The following is a 19,527-nucleotide window of genomic DNA, read 5'->3' on the forward strand; positions in this document are numbered from 1 at the left end:
CCCCAAGCCCATACACAGCTGAGGATCTAAAAGCCTACAAAGGTTTGGAAGCTTATAACCAGATGGTGTGCGGATGGGTGAGAGAGCTGATGTATCAACAACTCCATGAACGGTGCATTGTGAAAGCTAAGGTAACGTCGTTAATAGATCAACTTATCTTTTGCATCTAGAATTATATAATCTATAATTACACATTTTTTTAAACCAGGCTCTGACATTTTTTGGTTCCATTTGTACACTGTCAGGGTTACAGACTTGTAAGGGTCAATTTAGACCCTCCAAAATGAACCCACAGAGTCTTTGCCATCCACTTAGAGAAGCCCCTGTGTAGTGATTCTCTATATTATTATTCCAAGGATATCCAGTTTGATGCAATACTAAACAACCATAACCACTGTCATCTACAGATCACACTAATTATTTTAACACAGTATGAGAGTTAAGGCTTCATTATGTTAAATTGGTTCCATTTGGACACTCAAATCAGTCGACCTCCTCAAACTCAAAGACCCCTGGGGGCTGACCCCACTATGAAATGACAGTGATATAAGCCTACATGGTGTAATTTATTTAAAAAAGTAATTGATGAGTTATATGTTATTCTTGCAAGCTTATATTTGTTTTTCTTGTCTTTTATTCAGGTGCTTCATTCTCAGTCAATAAGAGAAACCCCTCTGGAACCATGGGTCATTGCTGAGAAGTCGGGTCGGATTCTTGGAGCCCACTGTACGTGTGTTGCCGGTCTCGGAGAAGTGTGCACACACGTTGCTGCATTGTTGTTTCTGATTGAAGAAATTATAAACTTGAGGGACTCAAAGACAGTGACCCAGGAAAAGGCATATTGGATGTTGCCTACTGCCTTGTCAAAGGTGGAGTACAAGGAGTGTGAAAATATTGACTTCACTGCAGCTAAGACCTATAAAGTAAAATAACAGAGAGAAATAGTGGTGGTCATGTACACAAACAAACACAACAAAGTGCTAGTGATCACTCTATCAAAATAAGTAAAACACCAAAGCCAACTAGTCATGAATTGTCGTCATTATTTAGTGCTTTAAGCACAAGTGGAACAAAATCTGCTATTTTGTCACTGATAGAGCCTTATTCAGACAGTTTTATTCGAAAACCCATAGGTGAAAACTTTCCAGTGGTGTTGACTGAATTGCGAAACGAAGGAGCAGTTCACATGGACTACAGTGATGTTTTGTCTATTTGCAATGATATTAATATTTCAGTATCTGAGGAGCAAGCAAGGGCAGTTGAGGTAGCTACAAGGGATCAAGCTTCCTCGAAACTATGGTTTAGATTCCGTGCTGGCCGAATTACAGCATCTAAAATGAAAACTGCATGCTGCACTGATCCAAACAAACCAGCACAGAGCCTCATCAAAAGTGTATGCTATCCTGAGTCATACAAATTCACCTCAAAAGCCATGACCTGGGGATGTGATCACGAGACATTTGCACGTGATATCTTCATAAATGACCATAAGAAACGTCATGAAAATGTGAAAGCGGAAAACACAGGTTTCTTTATAAATCCAAGTGTGCCGTTCTTGGGAGCTTCCCCAGATGGACTTGTTTCTTGTGATTGTTGTGGTGTCAGTGTAATTGAAGTTAAATGTCCTTTCTGTGTCAAAAACGACATCGTAGATTGTGTATCCTACTTAGAGAAAGATGATGATGGAAAACTAAAACTAAATAGAAAGCATCAGTATTTCTACCAGGTGCAAACTCAACTTGGAGTGTGCAAACTGGAATCTGCCTATTTTGTTGTTTGGACAGAGAAAGATTTGCATGTTGAACTAATTACATTTGATGAAGAGTTCTGGGACACGATATGCAAGAAAAGCAAGCGCATTTTTGACACAGCCATTATGCCAGAGTTAGTTGGCAAATACTACACTAGGCTTTCATCTACCATGGCTGGTTCCTCACAACCTGATGTAGCTATATCTGTTTCTTCAGACCCTTTAGTAGCCTTATCTCTTTCCTCACAACCTGGGGCACATGCCTCTGATGAATCACATGGTTCTGATTGTGCCACAAGTGCCAGTCAGCAAGAACAGACCTACTGCTTCTGTGACCAGGTTGAATTTGGTAAAATGATTTGTTGTGATTATGACAAATGTCAGATTCAATGGTTTCACTATTCATGTGTTAATGTTCAAGTTGCACCTAAAGGTAAATGGTATTGTCTTAACTGCCGTAAGTTACCTCAGTTTTTGTCAAAAAGTTCCAGGGCAAGTAAAAAAACGTAGAAAATGAAAGGTAAAAAAAAAACCAGTAGGCCACTGTTGTGTAGTTAAGCACTGCATGCATTTTGTTGTTATACTGGTGTGTTATACTGGTGTGTTTTGGTATTTAAACATAATGTACCTTTGAGAAAATTCTATTTATTTTGTACTTTATTCAAAATTTAAGTGCCATTGGTATGCTTTTGTGACAAATAAAGCTGTCAAACTCAGGTTATATACAGGTGTGTAGTTATTCAAGTGTTGTGATGATGATTCACGGTTTCAAGTAATGTCTTCTCATAATTCTATGCTGTTGTATCACACAAAACAAACCAATCTTTGGGCCGTAAAAGGTCTTTATCAATCAATCATTATTGATACATCTATGCAGATGTTAACATTTTTAACACAGTATTTTTTTTTTTACTTTTTTAAAAAGCTACCAAAATAAGAGTCAGAGAGAACGAAGGCCTCAAATGGTCAACGAATACTAAGGAATGCCTCATACGGCTATAAGAAATATGAATTACTGAGCGAATGGCTCATACAGCTATAAGAAATAAGTCAGTAAAGGACCCACGAATCACTGTAGAGCACTTGTTTTTTATTCTTTTCCATTCAGAATCAGACAAGTGTGTGTGTAATATATATATATAAAAAATAAAAAAATAAAAACATCTGCTACTTAGTCAAAATCAACAATTGTTGGGCAAAGGTTCACCAGAGCACAACACACAAGTGCAATCTTGTCTATGGTACAATACCCATCACTGTCCTTGCACATCAAAAAATCAATTGGCAATGTCCCACCCAAAATACTATATTTTTGGCGCACACTACCAATGACACGCTCAACATGGATTCTAACATTAGCAATCTTCCTTGTGGTCTCAAGGTCAACCGGTGCCAGCTGTGTTTTCCCACGTGTAAATGCTGGTATTTTCAATTGCGCCATCCTGCATCCTAATGTAGACTGAATATTAAAACCACGGTCAGCAAGGACTAAGTCACCAGGAATAATTTTTGTCAAAAAGCCACAGTTTTCAGTAATGTATTTATCACTCACTCTTCCTCCCCATGCCTTTGAAATGTATGAGACTGTGCCTTGTGGTGTTATACCAATTAGAAACTTGACTGTGTTGTGATGCTTATAGGAAGACCATGTCATTGCTCTGGCTATAAGGTTAGATGGTCGGTCAATGAAAATCTCAAAGCAGTCAATAATAACAACACATTTCTTCCCAAAGTGTTTCCTGAATTGCATTGGCATTGTTTTTTGTAACTCTTCTCTTTCTGGCCATATAATGAGTGGTTTCAAACGAATAAACATAACATCTGTTACATCAGTGACTACCCTAGAAGCAGTGGAAAGTGACACGTTAAACAGATATGACAGGAAGGTTGTAGACACATTAAGTCTTAGCCGCATTAATGTCAGCATCAGCTGCTTGAATGGATCGAGGGCTTTCTTAACAGGGAGGTGGGGACAAAGGTAGGTGTACAGTACAAACAATAACTGCCATGTTGGAAGGCCAGTGAAGAACAATACCTTTTCATCTTTATCTTTAAATGAATTTTGGTCATAATAAGTAGACAAGCGTGCCACATCAGAACGCAACTCCATGTTCTCTGTTCTTAAAACTTGTAGTTCTCTGTTCATTGACTCGATAAATTCACTGGTCAGGTCAGTCTGAGTCCCTACACTGCACACACCATCAGCATCATAAGCATCATCAGCGTCATCAACATCATTATCATCATCATTATCATTATCAGCAGCAGCAGCATCAATTCTCTGGGTTCTATTCAGACGACGACGGTGGCGTGATGTTCCAGACTCTTTAGGTGGCTGAAGTTCTTGTCCTGTCATGGCAATCGATGGGACCCAATTTGGATCATCTTTATAGTACAGGCCTGCACGTTTACCTGCATGTGATGATGAGAAATAAATTTAAAATTGAATACTAAATGTGTTGATATGATACTGTGAAGCCCCACAATTAGAGGTGCAAGAACAACACCAAAAAAATAAAACAGATTTTAAAAAGGCTTTCAAGCCAAGCCAAATGGGTAATCATAAGTGTGATATTTCACCACTAATTGTAAAAAAACAACAACAACAACAACATTATTGCAGTTTGGCTTTGTAGGGCAGTGGTTCTCAAAGTGGATTCCAGGGACTCTGAATTCCTTTAGGTGGGTCTAAATTGGCCCATACTAGTCCTTAACTGAACTCTAACACTGTACAACTGGGACCAAATGGACCCCCATTTGTACACTGGCAGAGTAGGGTGCTAGAAATTTAGTTTGAGAAACTCTGTTGTAAGGCTATGAAATGAATAAATCATGGCGAGCAATAACGCTAAATATACAGTAGATTATTATATTATTATATTTATTTTTCACTTACCTGACAAGAAATGTGAAGAACAAACACGAATGTTGTCAAGATTCTTGCCCGTGAAGTTCTGTTTCAGTGCAGCAAGCCACAGACGTCTCCTTTCTTCTGATAAGTTTCGGCAAGTATCTCCCTGATTTGTGATAACTTTTGGAAGTCTGTAAAACTCCAGGTGTTTTTCTCGGTCAGACCGATTTGTACAAGCGTACACACGGCAATAATTGACCATTTTCCACACGGATTGTGATTACAGTTTATGAAGGAGCAGAAATGTGCAGTCTCTCATACGCTCCGGCTTTGTTTTGGTCTGGGGGGGTGGGGGGTATATCTCCGTAATGGCGACTTCCGTTTGGTGACGTCACGTGAAAGCCCTCTATAGCAGCTGAAATAGCCTCCTATGCTTGTATGTCCACATCAGCCAAAATGTAGAATATAGATACAGGTGAAGAATATGGTGTAAAAGTTAATTTATTTCAATAATTCAACTTAAAAGGTGAAACTAATATATTACATAGTCTCATTACATGCAAAGCAAGATGTGTAACCTTTATATATTATATTTTTGATGATTGAATTTGTAACCTGTGTCTTGTAGTCCCCTTTAGTAGGGATTATATACTCTTGACCTTGGCGTTTAATATCTAATCTACAAAAATATCATCATCTTCAAAAATATAAAACACCAACAGCTAATCACAGGTTCACTCAGTTTTAAATTCTCACAGGTTCAGGAAGGGAGATTGGAAGTAGCAATTCAAGAACTCCAGCCCACATAAAACACACTCAACCACTTCTTTAAAACAAAATGTGATAAGACACAAATTTATTGAAACACACTATTCTAATTATCTCTTCTTATTCATTTCTAACAGAAAGTTCGCTTATGACGTCACTTTTTTTAGTCTCTGGTTACCTTGGGCCCAAGAACAAAAAATACCTGAGATCTCAGTGGAAAAAAGTATCAAAATAAAATATCAAACTCCTTAGATTCTTCTGATTTTGTCCTTACTGTCCCTGGGAACAGTGCAGCATCCACAAACCCACGTCCTGACAGGATGAAGGCACCCTCAAGCAGCGGGATGATTTCTGGATCACAGGAGGGACAGCTCCACTATACCGGTGAAGTCTTCCCTCGGAAAAAAACAGCCTACACAAGTGTGCAGGAAAAAATTACCATAAAGTCAAAAATAAACTATTTTTAAACCTACATCTGTACAGAATTACATATAAACATCCCAATTTAACATACAATAAGGCGTTTCACATTTAAAATATATAAACCTTCACCTTTAACCTTCCACCTGCGTAAACAAAGACTTAGCAGGTCTTAGCTTAGCTTCTAGGCCGTGGTTTGGCCGACAGCATGAATCAGCAAAACTTATGTCCTCATATCCTCTCCGTGTTACAGGTCATATCCTGACTGTTTTTTCTTCATAACACATCATGTTGCAAAATAACACACAACTTAATCATCTGTGACACCAACTTGACTCTCATAGACATATATAAAGGCTAGATGACTCGTCCGCGCTGCTGCCAATGGAGAGCGACGTCGTCACACGGCGGCCATCTTGCCACAGGAGAGTTCGCTCAGAATAACATTGTGTTCAATGGAGCATGTACTGCTTAAACAACCTTAACTTGCTCAATTCTCAACAGATTTTCAAACAGTTTGGTTTGTCATGAACGTCAGAGATGTAGTTATGACACTGCATACTTGTGAATAATTATAAACATTGAAAAACGTACTTTTATATGAAAATAACCAGGAACAGATAGCCATGACATGGTTTTCATATTTAATCAATATGTCTATAGTATTCTTAGTAATATTTATAGTTACATTATAACATATATATATTATTACCATATAACATACATACATATATATATATATATATATACATATATATATATATATATATATATATATATATATATATATTAGTACCATATAACATGTATTCATATGACATAACATATTAACATATTATTACATTATGATGTAATATATATATGTAATATATATATATATATATATATATATATATATATATATATATATATACACATATTATTACCATACAACATGTATTCATATGACATAACATATTAACATATTATTACATTATGATGTATTTACGTCATGACATTACATATGTGTGTATATATATATATATATATATATATATATATATATATATATACACACACCTCTATCCATTAAGTGTAATAAGTGTAATTTTACTAAAATGAGACATTTTAACTAGAAATAAGACAAATATTCTTGTTAAGATTTTGAGTTTTTGCAGTAATCCATGTTACTTATCCTGTGAAGGACAGAGTCATATTGATAAGTTCAGAAAACTGTTTTTTATTGTTGTGTTTTGATATATTTGATGTAAGCCCAGTGGATATTTAAAGCTTACAGAAGGCTGCATTTAACTGCTGCTATGTCATTCCTGCAGTATTTCTGCAGGTGTTTTGGTCAGTGCTATTATTTGTAATATATTATATTATTTGTAATCAGCACAAATTATCTGTCCCCATATGATAAAATCCACCATCCCCCCTGATTTTTCTTTTTTACAACTTGAGTACTGGTGGTCACCCTTGATAACTTGGGCAGGTAACGTTAGTTAGTGGTGATACACAACTATTGTATATGCTGCATGATTAGGTCGTTTTTCGCAACGAAGAGATACAATTTCAACATGTCCAAGCATCCCGAATTATACCCACGTTAATGACGTTTATGATGAACCAATCCGTTTGTAAATCCGTCAAGATTTCGGCAAGTTATGAGTATTTTTGTCTGTACAGACCACTCACCCTCCAACAGCAACAACTATAGCGCACGCATGCGCACCAGAGAGTCTCCTGTGGCAAGATGGCCGTGGGTGAACGACGCTGGAGACTCCGCCGTGAGTCATCTAGCCTTTATATATGTCTATGTTGACTCTAACCAACTATTTTTTAGGTGGTTAACTCACCAGGATATCTTGATGGAAACACCAATCAGGGTTCCGCATGGAGTTCATTTCCACAGTTAATTGACTGCTTAGCACTTCCTCTCTGACGGAAAAAATGTCAGTGTATCAATATATAATCGGTTTATAATCATTACTTCCAACTATTAAACTATATTTTCACAACTACAGACCTGTCCGTCTTGCTTGCGCAGCTTGCAGCTTGCAGAGAGACGAGTTTCTGTGTCTGTTTGACCGCATTTGGCAGGCAGCTAACGTCTGCGCACGTGGTGCGTCCAAGGACAGTGGGAATTTCTAGCATCACATCGTACACAACACTTGTGCTTGCGTGTGTGGTGTTTAAGGACCTTAGCAAATGAATTAAAATAAATACAGAAATAAAATAATAAAATAACCCCGGTTACAAATTGTTTATTGATTTCATAATATAGATATTTTTTTATTGGTGTTTTCATAAACTGTGAGCCATAATCACCAAAATTATAACAAATAAAGGCTTGAAATATCTCACTTTGAATGTAGAGGGAAATAATATATTTGTTTCACCTTTAGTTGAATTTACTAAGAATGAAGTTTTGCAATATATTAAAATGTTTCGACCTTCACCTGTATATTATGACATGAATAAATAAGAGCATAATATATGTCCGTATTGGTTCAATACGGAACGCAACTTGTAATTCCAATTACGTAACAATTCCGTATTTTAAGGGACGGGTGGCCACCCTGGGAGAGACTGCCCACCCAAAATGTCGATCAGCCAGCCAAGAAGAAGAAGAGAGCGGCCTGACAGTCCTCCCTCTGTCTTCCAGTGAGGATGCAGGGTGCTCTCTATCTGATAGCCTAGTGTTGTTATTAAGCTTGACAAAAGCCCTTAACAACGCACGTCCCTGGGTGGGCTTGAACCACCATCCTTTCGGTTAACAGCCGAACGCGCTAACCAATTGCGCCACAGAGACAGAGGCCCGCCATGCTCTTGGGTGGGCGTGGCCATACAGGTAACTCCACCCTTACTTTCCTTCACACACGTTTGGTGACCATTTACAAATTACAGCAACTTCAGGTGTCAGTAAGCATTTCCGTACAAAGAGTTGGAGCACGTTAAAAGTAATCTAATTCTCTGAATTATTGACTTTGTGCTGTTGATTTGAATTCATCTGAATTTTGAGAACCCAACGGAGCATAAGGCCCAACCAATGCCTGTTATTCCACCCAGGTAGGAGGCGAGGACCACCTAGCACAGACGCTTACATCGGCTATGGCGATACTGCCCACCCAAGCTGTTGATCAGCCAGCCAAAAAGAAGAAGAGAGCGGCCAGTCAGTCCTCCCTCTGTCTTCCAGTGAGGATGCAGGGTGCTCTCCATTCACCAGCCTCTCCCTTTCACTTAAAGTGTGCGCTACTTCAGGGATGTTCCCCAAACTCCTTGTTACTCAGACTAGCGTCACAGTGGCACTCCCGTGCTATCGGCCACAGAAAGGAGACATTATTGCTGGAACAACAGAATCTGTTTCACCCCCAAGGGGGAAGTCATACCAGACTTGTATGATCGGCTTGAAAGGGACAAGAGTTAATTTCCCTGGAAAGTCCTGTTTGTTTGTGGAGGTGTGAATGCACAGTGGTGCTGTTTTTACCAGGTTAAATTCCTGTGTACATATAGCAAAAAAGGACAATATCTGATAGCCTAGTGTTGTTATTAAGCCTGACAAAGGCCCTAATCAATGCACGTCCCTGGGTGGGCTTGAACCACCATCCTTTCGGTTAACAGCCGAACGTGCTAATCAATTGCGGCACAGAGAAAGAGGCCTGCCATGCTTTCGGGTGGGCGTGGCCGTACATGTAACTCCACCCGTACTTTCCTTCACATTCGTTTGGTGACCGTTTACTAATTACAGCAACTTCAGGTGTCAGTACGCATTTCCGTACAAAGAGTTGGAGCACTTTAAAAATAATCTAATTCTCTGAATTATTGACTTTGTGCTGTTGATTTGAATTGTTTGTGGAGGTGTGAATGCACAGTGGTGCTGTTTTTACCAGGTTAAATTCCTGTGTACATTTGGCAAAAAAGGACAACATCTGATAGCCTAGTATCAAGCTTGACAAAGGTCCAAATCAATGCACGTCCCTGGGTGTGCTTGAACCACCATCCTTTCGGTTAACAGCCGAACGCGCTAACCAATTGCGCCACAGAGACAGAGGCCTGCCATGATCTTGGGTGGGCGTGGCCGTACAGGTAACTCCGCCCTTACTTTCCAACATATTCGTTTGGTGACCGTTTACAAATTACAGCAACTTCAGGTGTAAGTACGCATTTCCGTACAAAGAGTTGGAGCACTTTAAAAATAATCTAATTCTCTGAATTATTGACTTTTTGCTGTCGATTTGAATTGTTTGTGGAGGTGTGAATGTACAGTGGTGCTGTTTTTACCAGGTTAAATTCCTGTGTACATTTGGCAAAAAAGGGCAATATCTGATAGCCTAGTGTTGTTATTAAGCTTGACAAAGGCCCTAATCAATGCACGTCCCTGGGTGGTCTTGAACCACCATCCTTTCGGTTAACAGCAGAACGCGCTAACCAATTGCGCCACAGATACAGAGGCCTGCCATGCTATTGGGTGGGCGTGGCCGTACATGTAACTCCACCCGTACTTTCCTTCACATTCGTTTGGTGACCGTTTACAAATTACAGCAACTTCAGGTGTCAGTACGCATTTCCGTACAAAGAGTTGGAGCATTTTAAAAATTATCTAATTCTCTGAATTATTGACTTTGTGCTGTCGATTTGAATTGATTGTAGAGGTGTGCACAGTGGTGCTGTTTTTACCAGGTTAAATTCCTCTGTACATTTGGCAAAAAAGGGCAATATCTGATAGCCTAGTGTTGTTATTAAGCTTGACAAAGGCCCTACTCAAGGCACGTCCCTGGGTGGGCTTGAACCACCATCCTTTCGGTTAACAGCCGAACGCGCTAACCAATTGCGCCACAGAGACAGAGGCCTGCCATGCTCTTGGGTGGGCGTGGCCCTACATGTAACTCCGCCCTTACTTTCCTTCACATTCGTTTAGTGACCGTTTACAAATTACAGCAACTTCAGGTGTCAGTACGCATTTCCGTACAAAGAGTTGGAGCACTTTAAAAATAATCTAATTCTCTGGATTATTGACTTTTTGCTGTCGATTTGAATTGTTTGTGGAGGTGTGAATGTACAGTGGTGCTGTTTTTACCAGGTTAAATTCCTGTGTACATTTGACAAAAAAGGACAATATCTGATAGCCTAGTATCAAGCTTGACAAAGGTCCAAATCAATGCACGTCCCTGGGTGGGCTTGAACCACCATCCTTTCGGTTAACAGCCGAACGCGCTAACCAATTGCGCCACAGAGACAGAGGCCTGCCATGCTCTTGGGAGGGCGTGGCCATACATGTAACTCCGCCCCTACTTTCCTTCACATTCGTTTGGTGACCGTTTACAAATTACAGCAACTTCAGGTGTCAGTACGCATTTCCGTACAAAGAGTTGGAGCACTTTAAAAATAATCTAATTCTCTGAATTATTGACTTTGTGCTGTTGATTTGAATTGTTTGTGGAGGTGTGAATGCACAGTGGTGCTGTTTTTACCAGGTTAAATTCCTGTGTACATTTGGCAAAAAAGGACAATATCTGATAGCCTAGTATCAAGCTTGACAAAGGTCCAAATCAATGCACGTCCCTGGGTGGGCTTGAACCACCATCCTTTCGGTTAACAGCCGAACGCGCTAACCAATTGCGCCACAGAGACAGATGCCTGCCATGCTCTTGGGTGGGCGTGGCCGTACATGTAACTCCACCCGTACTTTCCTTCACATTCTTTTGGTGACCGTTTACAAATTACAGCAACTTCCGGTGTCAGTACGCATTTCCGTACAAAGAGTTGGAGCACTTTAAAAATAATCTAATTCTCTGAATTATTGACTTTGTGCTGTTGATTTGAATTGTTTGTGGAGGTGTGAATGCACAGTGGTGCTGTTTTTACCAGGTTAAATTCCTGTGTACATTTGGCAAAAAAGGACAATATCTGATAGCCTAGTATCAAGCTTAGGTCCAAATCAATGCACGTCCCTGGGTGGGCTTGAACCACCATCCTTTCGGTTAACAGCCGAACGCGCTAACCAATTGCGCCACAGAGACAGAGGCCTGCCATGCTCTTGGGTGGGCGTGGCCATACATGTAACTCCGCCCCTACTTTCCTTCACATTCGTTTGGTGACCGTTTACAAATTACAGCAACTTCAGGTGTCAGTACGCATTTCCGTACAAAGAGTTGGAGCACTTTAAAAATAATCTAATTCTCTGAATTATTGACTTTGTGCTGTTGATTTGAATTGTTTGTGGAGGTGTGAATGCACAGTGGTGCTGTTTTTACCAGGTTAAATTCCTGTGTACATTTGGCAAAAAAGGGCAATATCTGATAGCCTAGTGTTGTTATTAAGCATGACAAAGGCCCTAATCAATGCACGTCCCTGGGTGGTCTTGAACTACCATCCTTTCGGTTAACAGCCGAACGCGCTAACCAATTGCGCCACAGATACAGAGGCCTGCCATGCTATTGGGTGGGCGTGGCCGTACATGTAACTCCACCCGTACTTTCCTTCACATTCGTTTGGTGACCGTTTACAAATTACAGCAACTTCAGGTGTCAGTACGCATTTCCGTACAAAGAGTTGGAGCACTTTAAAAATAATCTAATTCTCTGAATTATTGACTTTGTGCTGTTGATTTGAATTGTTTGTGGAGGTGTGAATGCACAGTGGTGCTGTTTTTACCAGGTTAAATTCCTGTGTACATTTGGCAAAAAAGGACAACATCTGATAGCCTAGTATCAAGCTTGACAAAGGTCCAAATCAATGCACGTCCCTGGGTGTGCTTGAACCACCATCCTTTCGGTTAACAGCCGAACGCGCTAACCAATTGCGCCACAGAGACAGAGGCCTGCCATGATCTTGGGTGGGCGTGGCCGTACAGGTAACTCCGCCCTTACTTTCCAACATATTCGTTTGGTGACCGTTTACAAATTACAGCAACTTCAGGTGTAAGTACGCATTTCCGTACAAAGAGTTGGAGCACTTTAAAAATAATCTAATTCTCTGAATTATTGACTTTTTGCTGTCGATTTGAATTGTTTGTGGAGGTGTGAATGTACAGTGGTGCTGTTTTTACCAGGTTAAATTCCTGTGTACATTTGGCAAAAAAGGGCAATATCTGATAGCCTAGTGTTGTTATTAAGCATGACAAAGGCCCTAATCAATGCACGTCCCTGGGTGGTCTTGAACCACCATCCTTTCGGTTAACAGCAGAACGCGCTAACCAATTGCGCCACAGATACAGAGGCCTGCCATGCTATTGGGTGGGCGTGGCCGTACATGTAACTCCACCCGTACTTTCCTTCACATTCGTTTGGTGACCGTTTACAAATTACAGCAACTTCAGGTGTCAGTACGCATTTCCGTACAAAGAGTTGGAGCACTTTAAAAATAATCTAATTCTCTGGATTATTGACTTTTTGCTGTCAATTTGAATTGTTTGTGGAGGTGTGAATGTACAGTGGTGCTGTTTTTACCAGGTTAAATTCCTGTGTACATTTGACAAAAAAGGACAATATCTGATAGCCTAGTATCAAGCTTGACAAAGGTCCAAATCAATGCACGTCCCTGGGTGGGCTTGAACCACCATCCTTTCGGTTAACAGCCGAACGCGCTAACCAATTGCGCCACAGAGACAGAGGCCTGCCATGCTCTTGGGTGGGCGTGGCCATACATGTAACTCCGCCCCTACTTTCCTTCACATTCGTTTGGTGACCGTTTACAAATTACAGCAACTTCAGGTGTCAGTACGCATTTCCGTACAAAGAGTTGGAGCACTTTAAAAATAATCTAATTCTCTGAATTATTGACTTTGTGCTGTTGATTTGAATTGTTTGTGGAGGTGTGAATGCACAGTGGTGCTGTTTTTACCAGGTTAAATTCCTGTGTACATTTGGCAAAAAAGGACAATATCTGATAGCCTAGTACCAAGCTTGACAAAGGTCCAAATCGATGCACGTCCCTGGGTGGGCTTGAACCACCATCCTTTCGGTTAACAGCCGAACGCGCTAACCAATTGCGCCACAGAGACAGATGCCTGCCATGCTCTTGGGTGGGCGTGGCCGTACATGTAACTCCGCCCCTACTTTCCTTCACATTCGTTTGGTGACCGTTTACAAATTACAGCAACTTCAAGTGTCAGTACGCATTTCCGTACAAAGAGTTGGAGCATTTTAAAAATAATCTAATTCTCTGAATTATTGACTTTGTGCTGTCGATTTGAATTGATTCTAGAGGTGTGCACAGTGGTGCTGTATTTACCAGGTTAAATTCCTCTGTACATTTGGCAAAAAAGGGCAATATCTGATAGCCTAGTGTTGTTATTAAGCTTGACAAAGGCCCTACTCAAGGCACGTCCCTGGGTGGGCTTGAACCACCATCCTTTCGGTTAACAGCCGAACGCGCTAACCAATTGCGCCACAGAGACAGAGGCCTGCCATGCTCTTGGGTGGGCGTGGCCGTACATGTAACTCCGCCCTTACTTTCCTTCACATTCGTTTAGTGACCGTTTACAAATTACAGCAACTTCAGGTGTCAGTATGCATTTCCGTACAAAGAGTTGGAGCACTTTAAAAATAATCTAATTCTCTGAATTATTGACTTTGTGCTGTTGATTTGAATTGTTTGTGGAGGTGTGAATGCACAGTGGTGCTGTTTTTACCAGGTTAAATTCCTGTGTACATTTGGCAAAAAAGGACAACATCTGATAGCCTAGTATCAAGCTTGACAAAGGTCCAAATCAATGCACGTCCCTGGGTGTGCTTGAACCACCATCCTTTCGGTTAACAGCCGAACGCGCTAACCAATTGCGCCACAGAGACAGAGGCCTGCCATGATCTTGGGTGGGCGTGGCCGTACAGGTAACTCCGCCCTTACTTTCCAACATATTCGTTTGGTGACCGTTTACAAATTACAGCAACTTCAGGTGTAAGTACGCATTTCCGTACAAAGAGTTGGAGCACTTTAAAAATAATCTAATTCTCTGAATTATTGACTTTTTGCTGTCGATTTGAATTGTTTGTGGAGGTGTGAATGTACAGTGGTGCTGTTTTTACCAGGTTAAATTCCTGTGTACATTTGGCAAAAAAGGGCAATATCTGATAGCCTAGTGTTGTTATTAAGCATGACAAAGGCCCTAATCAATGCACGTCCCTGGGTGGTCTTGAACCACCATCCTTTCGGTTAACAGCAGAACGCGCTAACCAATTGCGCCACAGATACAGAGGCCTGCCATGCTATTGGGTGGGCGTGGCCGTACATGTAACTCCACCCGTACTTTCCTTCACATTCGTTTGGTGACCGTTTACAAATTACAGCAACTTCAGGTGTCAGTACGCATTTCCGTACAAAGAGTTGGAGCACTTTAAAAATAATCTAATTCTCTGGATTATTGACTTTTTGCTGTCAATTTGAATTGTTTGTGGAGGTGTGAATGTACAGTGGTGCTGTTTTTACCAGGTTAAATTCCTGTGTACATTTGACAAAAAAGGACAATATCTGATAGCCTAGTATCAAGCTTGACAAAGGTCCAAATCAATGCACGTCCCTGGGTGGGCTTGAACCACCATCCTTTCGGTTAACAGCCGAACGCGCTAACCAATTGCGCCACAGAGACAGAGGCCTGCCATGCTCTTGGGTGGGCGTGGCCATACATGTAACTCCGCCCCTACTTTCCTTCACATTCGTTTGGTGACCGTTTACAAATTACAGCAACTTCAGGTGTCAGTACGCATTTCCGTACAAAGAGTTGGAGCACTTTAAAAATAATCTAATTCTCTGAATTATTGACTTTGTGCTGTTGATTTGAATTGTTTGTGGAGGTGTGAATGCACAGTGGTGCTGTTTTTACCAGGTTAAATTCCTGTGTACATTTGGCAAAAAAGGACAATATCTGATAGCCTAGTATCAAGCTTAGGTCCAAATCAATGCACGTCCCTGGGTGGGCTTGAACCACCATCCTTTCGGTTAACAGCCGAACGCGCTAACCAATTGCGCCACAGAGACAGAGGCCTGCCATGCTCTTGGGTGGGCGTGGCCATACATGTAACTCCGCCCCTACTTTCCTTCACATTCGTTTGGTGACCGTTTACAAATTACAGCAACTTCAGGTGTCAGTACGCATTTCCGTACAAAGAGTTGGAGCACTTTAAAAATAATCTAATTCTCTGAATTATTGACTTTGTGCTGTTGATTTGAATTGTTTGTGGAGGTGTGAATGCACAGTGGTGCTGTTTTTACCAGGTTAAATTCCTGTGTACATTTGGCAAAAAAGGACAATATCTGATAGCCTAGTACCAAGCTTGACAAAGGTCCAAATCGATGCACGTCCCTGGGTGGGCTTGAACCACCATCCTTTCGGTTAACAGCCGAACGCGCTAACCAATTGCGCCACAGAGACAGATGCCTGCCATGCTCTTGGGTGGGCGTGGCCGTACATGTAACTCCGCCCCTACTTTCCTTCACATTCGTTTGGTGACCGTTTACAAATTACAGCAACTTCAGGTGTCAGTACGCATTTCCGTACAAAGAGTTGGAGCACTTTAAAAATAATCTAATTCTCTGAATTATTTACTTTGTGCTGTTGATTTGAATTGTTTGTGGAGGTGTGAATGCACAGTGGTGCTGTTTTTACCATGTTAAATTCCTGTGTACATTTGGCGAAAAAAGGGACAATATCTGATAATGTAGTATCAAGCTTGACAAAGGTCCAAATCCATGCACGTCCCTGGGTGGGCTTGAACCACCATCCTTTCGGTTAACAGCCGAACGCGCTAACCAATTGCGCCACAGAGACAGAGGCCTGCCATGCTCTTGGGTGGGCGTGGCCGTACATGTAACTCCGCCCCTACTTTCCTTCACATTCGTTTGGTGACCGTTTACAAATTACAGCAACTTCAGGTGTCAGTACGCATTTCCGTACAAAGAGTTGGAGCATTTTAAAAATAATCTAATTCTCTGAATTATTGACTTTGTGCTGTCGATTTGAATTGTTTGTGGAGTTGTGAATGTACAGTGGTGCTGTTTTTACCAGGTTAAATTCCTGTGTACATTTGGCAAAAAAGGGCAATATCTGATAGCCTAGTGTTGTTATTAAGCATGACAAAGGCCCTAATCAATGCACGTCCCTGGGTGGTCTTGAACTACCATCCTTTCGGTTAACAGCCGAACGCGCTAACCAATTGCGCCACAGATACAGAGGCCTGCCATGCTATTGGGTGGGCGTGGCCGTACATGTAACTCCACCCGTACTTTCCTTCACATTCGTTTGGTGACCGTTTACAAATTACAGCAACTTCAGGTGTCAGTACGCATTTCCGTACAAAGAGTTGGAGCACTTTAAAAATAATCTAATTCTCTGAATTATTGACTTTGTGCTGTTGATTTGAATTGTTTGTGGAGGTGTGAATGCACAGTGGTGCTTTTTTTACCAGGTCAAATTCCTGTGTACATTTGGCGAAAAAGGACAATATCTGATAGCCTAGTATCAAGCTTGACAAAGGTCCAAATCAATGCACGTCCCTGGGTGGGCTTGAACCACCATCCTTTCGGTTAACAGCCGAACGCGCTAACCAATTGCGCCACAGAGACAGAGGCCTGCCATGCTCTTGGGTGGGCGTGGCCGTACATGTAACTCCGCCCCTACTTTCCTTCACATTCGTTTGGTGACCGTTTACAAATTACAGCAACTTCAGGTGTCAGTACGCATTTCCGTACAAAGAGTTGGAGCACTTTAAAAATAATCTAATTCTCTGGATTATTGACTTTTTGCTGTCGATTTGAATTGTTTGTGGAGGTGTGAATGTACAGTGGTGCTGTTTTTACCAGGTTAAATTCCTGTGTACATTCGGCAAAAAAGGGCAATATCTGATAGCCTAGTATCAAGCTTGACAAAGGTCCAAATCAATGCACGTCCCTGGGTGGGCTTGAACCACCATCCTTTCGGTTAACAGCCGAACGCGCTAACCAATTGCACCACAGAGACAGAGGCCTGCCATGCTCTTGGGTGGGCGTGGCCATACATGTAACTCCGCCCCTACTTTCCTTCACATTCGTTTGGTGACCGTTTACAAATTACAGCAACTTCAGGTGTCAGTACGCATTTCCGTACAAAGAGTTGGAGCACTTTAAAAATAATCTAATTCTCTGAATTATTGACTTTGTGCTGTTGATTTGAATTGTTTGTGGAGGTGTGAATGCACAGTGGTGCTGTTTTTACCAGGTTAAATTCCTGTGTACATTTGGCAAAAAAGGACAATATCTGATAGCCTAGTACCAAGCTTGACAAAGGTCCAAATCGATGCACGTCCCTGGGTGGGCTTGAACCACCATCCTTTCGGTTAACAGCCGAACGCGCTAACCAATTGCGCCACAGAGACAGATGCCTGCCATGCTCTTGGGTGGGCGTGGCCGTACATGTAACTCCGCCCCTACTTTCCTTCACATTCGTTTGGTGACCGTTTACAAATTACAGCAACTTCAAGTGTCAGTACGCATTTCCGTACAAAGAGTTGGAGCATTTTAAAAATAATCTAATTCTCTGAATTATTGACTTTGTGCTGTCGATTTGAATTGATTCTAGAGGTGTGCACAGTGGTGCTGTTTTTACCAGGTTAAATTCCTCTGTACATTTGGCAAAAAAGGGCAATATCTGATAGCCTAGTGTTGTTATTAAGCTTGACAAAGGCCCTACTCAAGGCACGTCCCTGGGTGGGCTTGAACCACCATCCTTTCGGTTAACAGCCGAACGCGCTAACCAATTGCGCCACAGAGACAGAGGCCTGCCATGCTCTTGGGTGGGCGTGGCCGTACATGTAACTCCGCCCTTACTTTCCTTCACATTCGTTTAGTGACCGTTTACAAATTACAGCAACTTCAGGTGTCAGTACGCATTTCCGTACAAAGAGTTGGAGCACTTTAAAAATAATCTAATTCTCTGAATTATTTACTTTGTGCTGTTGATTTGAATTGTTTGTGGAGGTGTGAATGCACAGTGGTGCTGTTTTTACCATGTTAAATTCCTGTGTACATTTGGCGAAAAAAAGGACAATATCTGATAATGTAGTATCAAGCTTGACAAAGGTCCAAATCCATGCACGTCCCTGGGTGGGCTTGAACCACCATCCTTTCGGTTAACAGCCGAACGCGCTAACCAATTGCGCCACAGAGACAGAGGCCTGCCATGCTCTTGGGTGGGCGTGGCCGTACATGTAACTCCGCCCCTACTTTCCTTCACATTCGTTTGGTGACCGTTTACAAATTACAGCAACTTCAGGTGTCAGTACGCATTTCCGTACAAAGAGTTGGAGCATTTTAAAAATAATCTAATTCTCTGAATTATTGACTTTGTGCTGTCGATTTGAATTGTTTGTGGAGTTGTGAATGTACAGTGGTGCTGTTTTTACCAGGTTAAATTCCTGTGTACATTTGGCAAAAAAGGGCAATATCTGATAGCCTAGTGTTGTTATTAAGCATGACAAAGGCCCTAATCAATGCACGTCCCTGGGCGGTCTTGAACTACCATCCTTTCGGTTAACAGCCGAACGCGCTAACCAATTGCGCCACAGATACAGAGGCCTGCCATGCTATTGGGTGGGCGTGGCCGTACATGTAACTCCACCCGTACTTTCCTTCACATTCGTTTGGTGACCGTTTACAAATTACAGCAACTTCAGGTGTCAGTACGCATTTCCGTACAAAGAGTTGGAGCACTTTAAAAATAATCTAATTCTCTGAATTATTGACTTTGTGCTGTTGATTTGAATTGTTTGTGGAGGTGTGAATGCAC

General features: G+C 41.4%; 26 non-coding genes across 26 annotated transcripts; all 26 read right to left on the reverse strand.

Annotated features, from left to right (window-relative positions):
- Positions 1-8,509: 8,509 nt before the first annotated feature.
- trnan-guu (transfer RNA asparagine (anticodon GUU)) lies at positions 8,510-8,583 on the reverse strand. The gene has a single exon. It is a non-coding gene; the product is annotated as a tRNA-Asn (tRNA).
- Positions 8,584-9,744: 1,161 nt separating this feature from the next.
- trnan-guu (transfer RNA asparagine (anticodon GUU)) lies at positions 9,745-9,818 on the reverse strand. The gene has a single exon. It is a non-coding gene; the product is annotated as a tRNA-Asn (tRNA).
- Positions 9,819-10,144: 326 nt separating this feature from the next.
- On the reverse strand, positions 10,145-10,218 carry trnan-guu (transfer RNA asparagine (anticodon GUU)). The gene has a single exon. It is a non-coding gene; the product is annotated as a tRNA-Asn (tRNA).
- Positions 10,219-10,540: 322 nt separating this feature from the next.
- On the reverse strand, positions 10,541-10,614 carry trnan-guu (transfer RNA asparagine (anticodon GUU)). Its single transcript has one exon. It is a non-coding gene; the product is annotated as a tRNA-Asn (tRNA).
- Positions 10,615-10,934: 320 nt separating this feature from the next.
- trnan-guu (transfer RNA asparagine (anticodon GUU)) lies at positions 10,935-11,008 on the reverse strand. The gene has a single exon. It is a non-coding gene; the product is annotated as a tRNA-Asn (tRNA).
- Positions 11,009-11,328: 320 nt separating this feature from the next.
- Positions 11,329-11,402, reverse strand: trnan-guu (transfer RNA asparagine (anticodon GUU)). The gene has a single exon. It is a non-coding gene; the product is annotated as a tRNA-Asn (tRNA).
- Positions 11,403-11,717: 315 nt separating this feature from the next.
- Positions 11,718-11,791, reverse strand: trnan-guu (transfer RNA asparagine (anticodon GUU)). Its single transcript has one exon. It is a non-coding gene; the product is annotated as a tRNA-Asn (tRNA).
- Positions 11,792-12,117: 326 nt separating this feature from the next.
- Positions 12,118-12,191, reverse strand: trnan-guu (transfer RNA asparagine (anticodon GUU)). The gene has a single exon. It is a non-coding gene; the product is annotated as a tRNA-Asn (tRNA).
- Positions 12,192-12,511: 320 nt separating this feature from the next.
- Positions 12,512-12,585, reverse strand: trnan-guu (transfer RNA asparagine (anticodon GUU)). The gene has a single exon. It is a non-coding gene; the product is annotated as a tRNA-Asn (tRNA).
- Positions 12,586-12,911: 326 nt separating this feature from the next.
- Positions 12,912-12,985, reverse strand: trnan-guu (transfer RNA asparagine (anticodon GUU)). The gene has a single exon. It is a non-coding gene; the product is annotated as a tRNA-Asn (tRNA).
- Positions 12,986-13,305: 320 nt separating this feature from the next.
- Positions 13,306-13,379, reverse strand: trnan-guu (transfer RNA asparagine (anticodon GUU)). Its single transcript has one exon. It is a non-coding gene; the product is annotated as a tRNA-Asn (tRNA).
- A 320-nt stretch (positions 13,380-13,699) lies between these two features.
- trnan-guu (transfer RNA asparagine (anticodon GUU)) lies at positions 13,700-13,773 on the reverse strand. Its single transcript has one exon. It is a non-coding gene; the product is annotated as a tRNA-Asn (tRNA).
- A 322-nt stretch (positions 13,774-14,095) lies between these two features.
- trnan-guu (transfer RNA asparagine (anticodon GUU)) lies at positions 14,096-14,169 on the reverse strand. The gene has a single exon. It is a non-coding gene; the product is annotated as a tRNA-Asn (tRNA).
- A 320-nt stretch (positions 14,170-14,489) lies between these two features.
- On the reverse strand, positions 14,490-14,563 carry trnan-guu (transfer RNA asparagine (anticodon GUU)). Its single transcript has one exon. It is a non-coding gene; the product is annotated as a tRNA-Asn (tRNA).
- A 326-nt stretch (positions 14,564-14,889) lies between these two features.
- trnan-guu (transfer RNA asparagine (anticodon GUU)) lies at positions 14,890-14,963 on the reverse strand. Its single transcript has one exon. It is a non-coding gene; the product is annotated as a tRNA-Asn (tRNA).
- A 320-nt stretch (positions 14,964-15,283) lies between these two features.
- On the reverse strand, positions 15,284-15,357 carry trnan-guu (transfer RNA asparagine (anticodon GUU)). Its single transcript has one exon. It is a non-coding gene; the product is annotated as a tRNA-Asn (tRNA).
- A 315-nt stretch (positions 15,358-15,672) lies between these two features.
- On the reverse strand, positions 15,673-15,746 carry trnan-guu (transfer RNA asparagine (anticodon GUU)). Its single transcript has one exon. It is a non-coding gene; the product is annotated as a tRNA-Asn (tRNA).
- A 320-nt stretch (positions 15,747-16,066) lies between these two features.
- Positions 16,067-16,140, reverse strand: trnan-guu (transfer RNA asparagine (anticodon GUU)). Its single transcript has one exon. It is a non-coding gene; the product is annotated as a tRNA-Asn (tRNA).
- A 322-nt stretch (positions 16,141-16,462) lies between these two features.
- Positions 16,463-16,536, reverse strand: trnan-guu (transfer RNA asparagine (anticodon GUU)). The gene has a single exon. It is a non-coding gene; the product is annotated as a tRNA-Asn (tRNA).
- Positions 16,537-16,862: 326 nt separating this feature from the next.
- On the reverse strand, positions 16,863-16,936 carry trnan-guu (transfer RNA asparagine (anticodon GUU)). The gene has a single exon. It is a non-coding gene; the product is annotated as a tRNA-Asn (tRNA).
- A 320-nt stretch (positions 16,937-17,256) lies between these two features.
- Positions 17,257-17,330, reverse strand: trnan-guu (transfer RNA asparagine (anticodon GUU)). Its single transcript has one exon. It is a non-coding gene; the product is annotated as a tRNA-Asn (tRNA).
- A 320-nt stretch (positions 17,331-17,650) lies between these two features.
- On the reverse strand, positions 17,651-17,724 carry trnan-guu (transfer RNA asparagine (anticodon GUU)). Its single transcript has one exon. It is a non-coding gene; the product is annotated as a tRNA-Asn (tRNA).
- Positions 17,725-18,044: 320 nt separating this feature from the next.
- Positions 18,045-18,118, reverse strand: trnan-guu (transfer RNA asparagine (anticodon GUU)). Its single transcript has one exon. It is a non-coding gene; the product is annotated as a tRNA-Asn (tRNA).
- Positions 18,119-18,440: 322 nt separating this feature from the next.
- On the reverse strand, positions 18,441-18,514 carry trnan-guu (transfer RNA asparagine (anticodon GUU)). Its single transcript has one exon. It is a non-coding gene; the product is annotated as a tRNA-Asn (tRNA).
- Positions 18,515-18,836: 322 nt separating this feature from the next.
- Positions 18,837-18,910, reverse strand: trnan-guu (transfer RNA asparagine (anticodon GUU)). The gene has a single exon. It is a non-coding gene; the product is annotated as a tRNA-Asn (tRNA).
- A 326-nt stretch (positions 18,911-19,236) lies between these two features.
- trnan-guu (transfer RNA asparagine (anticodon GUU)) lies at positions 19,237-19,310 on the reverse strand. Its single transcript has one exon. It is a non-coding gene; the product is annotated as a tRNA-Asn (tRNA).
- Between the last annotated feature and the right edge of the window lie 217 nt (positions 19,311-19,527).

This window comes from Cololabis saira, chromosome 4 (assembly GCF_033807715.1).
Source record: "Cololabis saira isolate AMF1-May2022 chromosome 4, fColSai1.1, whole genome shotgun sequence".
In the NCBI taxonomy this organism is placed as follows: domain Eukaryota; kingdom Metazoa; phylum Chordata; class Actinopteri; order Beloniformes; family Belonidae; genus Cololabis; species Cololabis saira.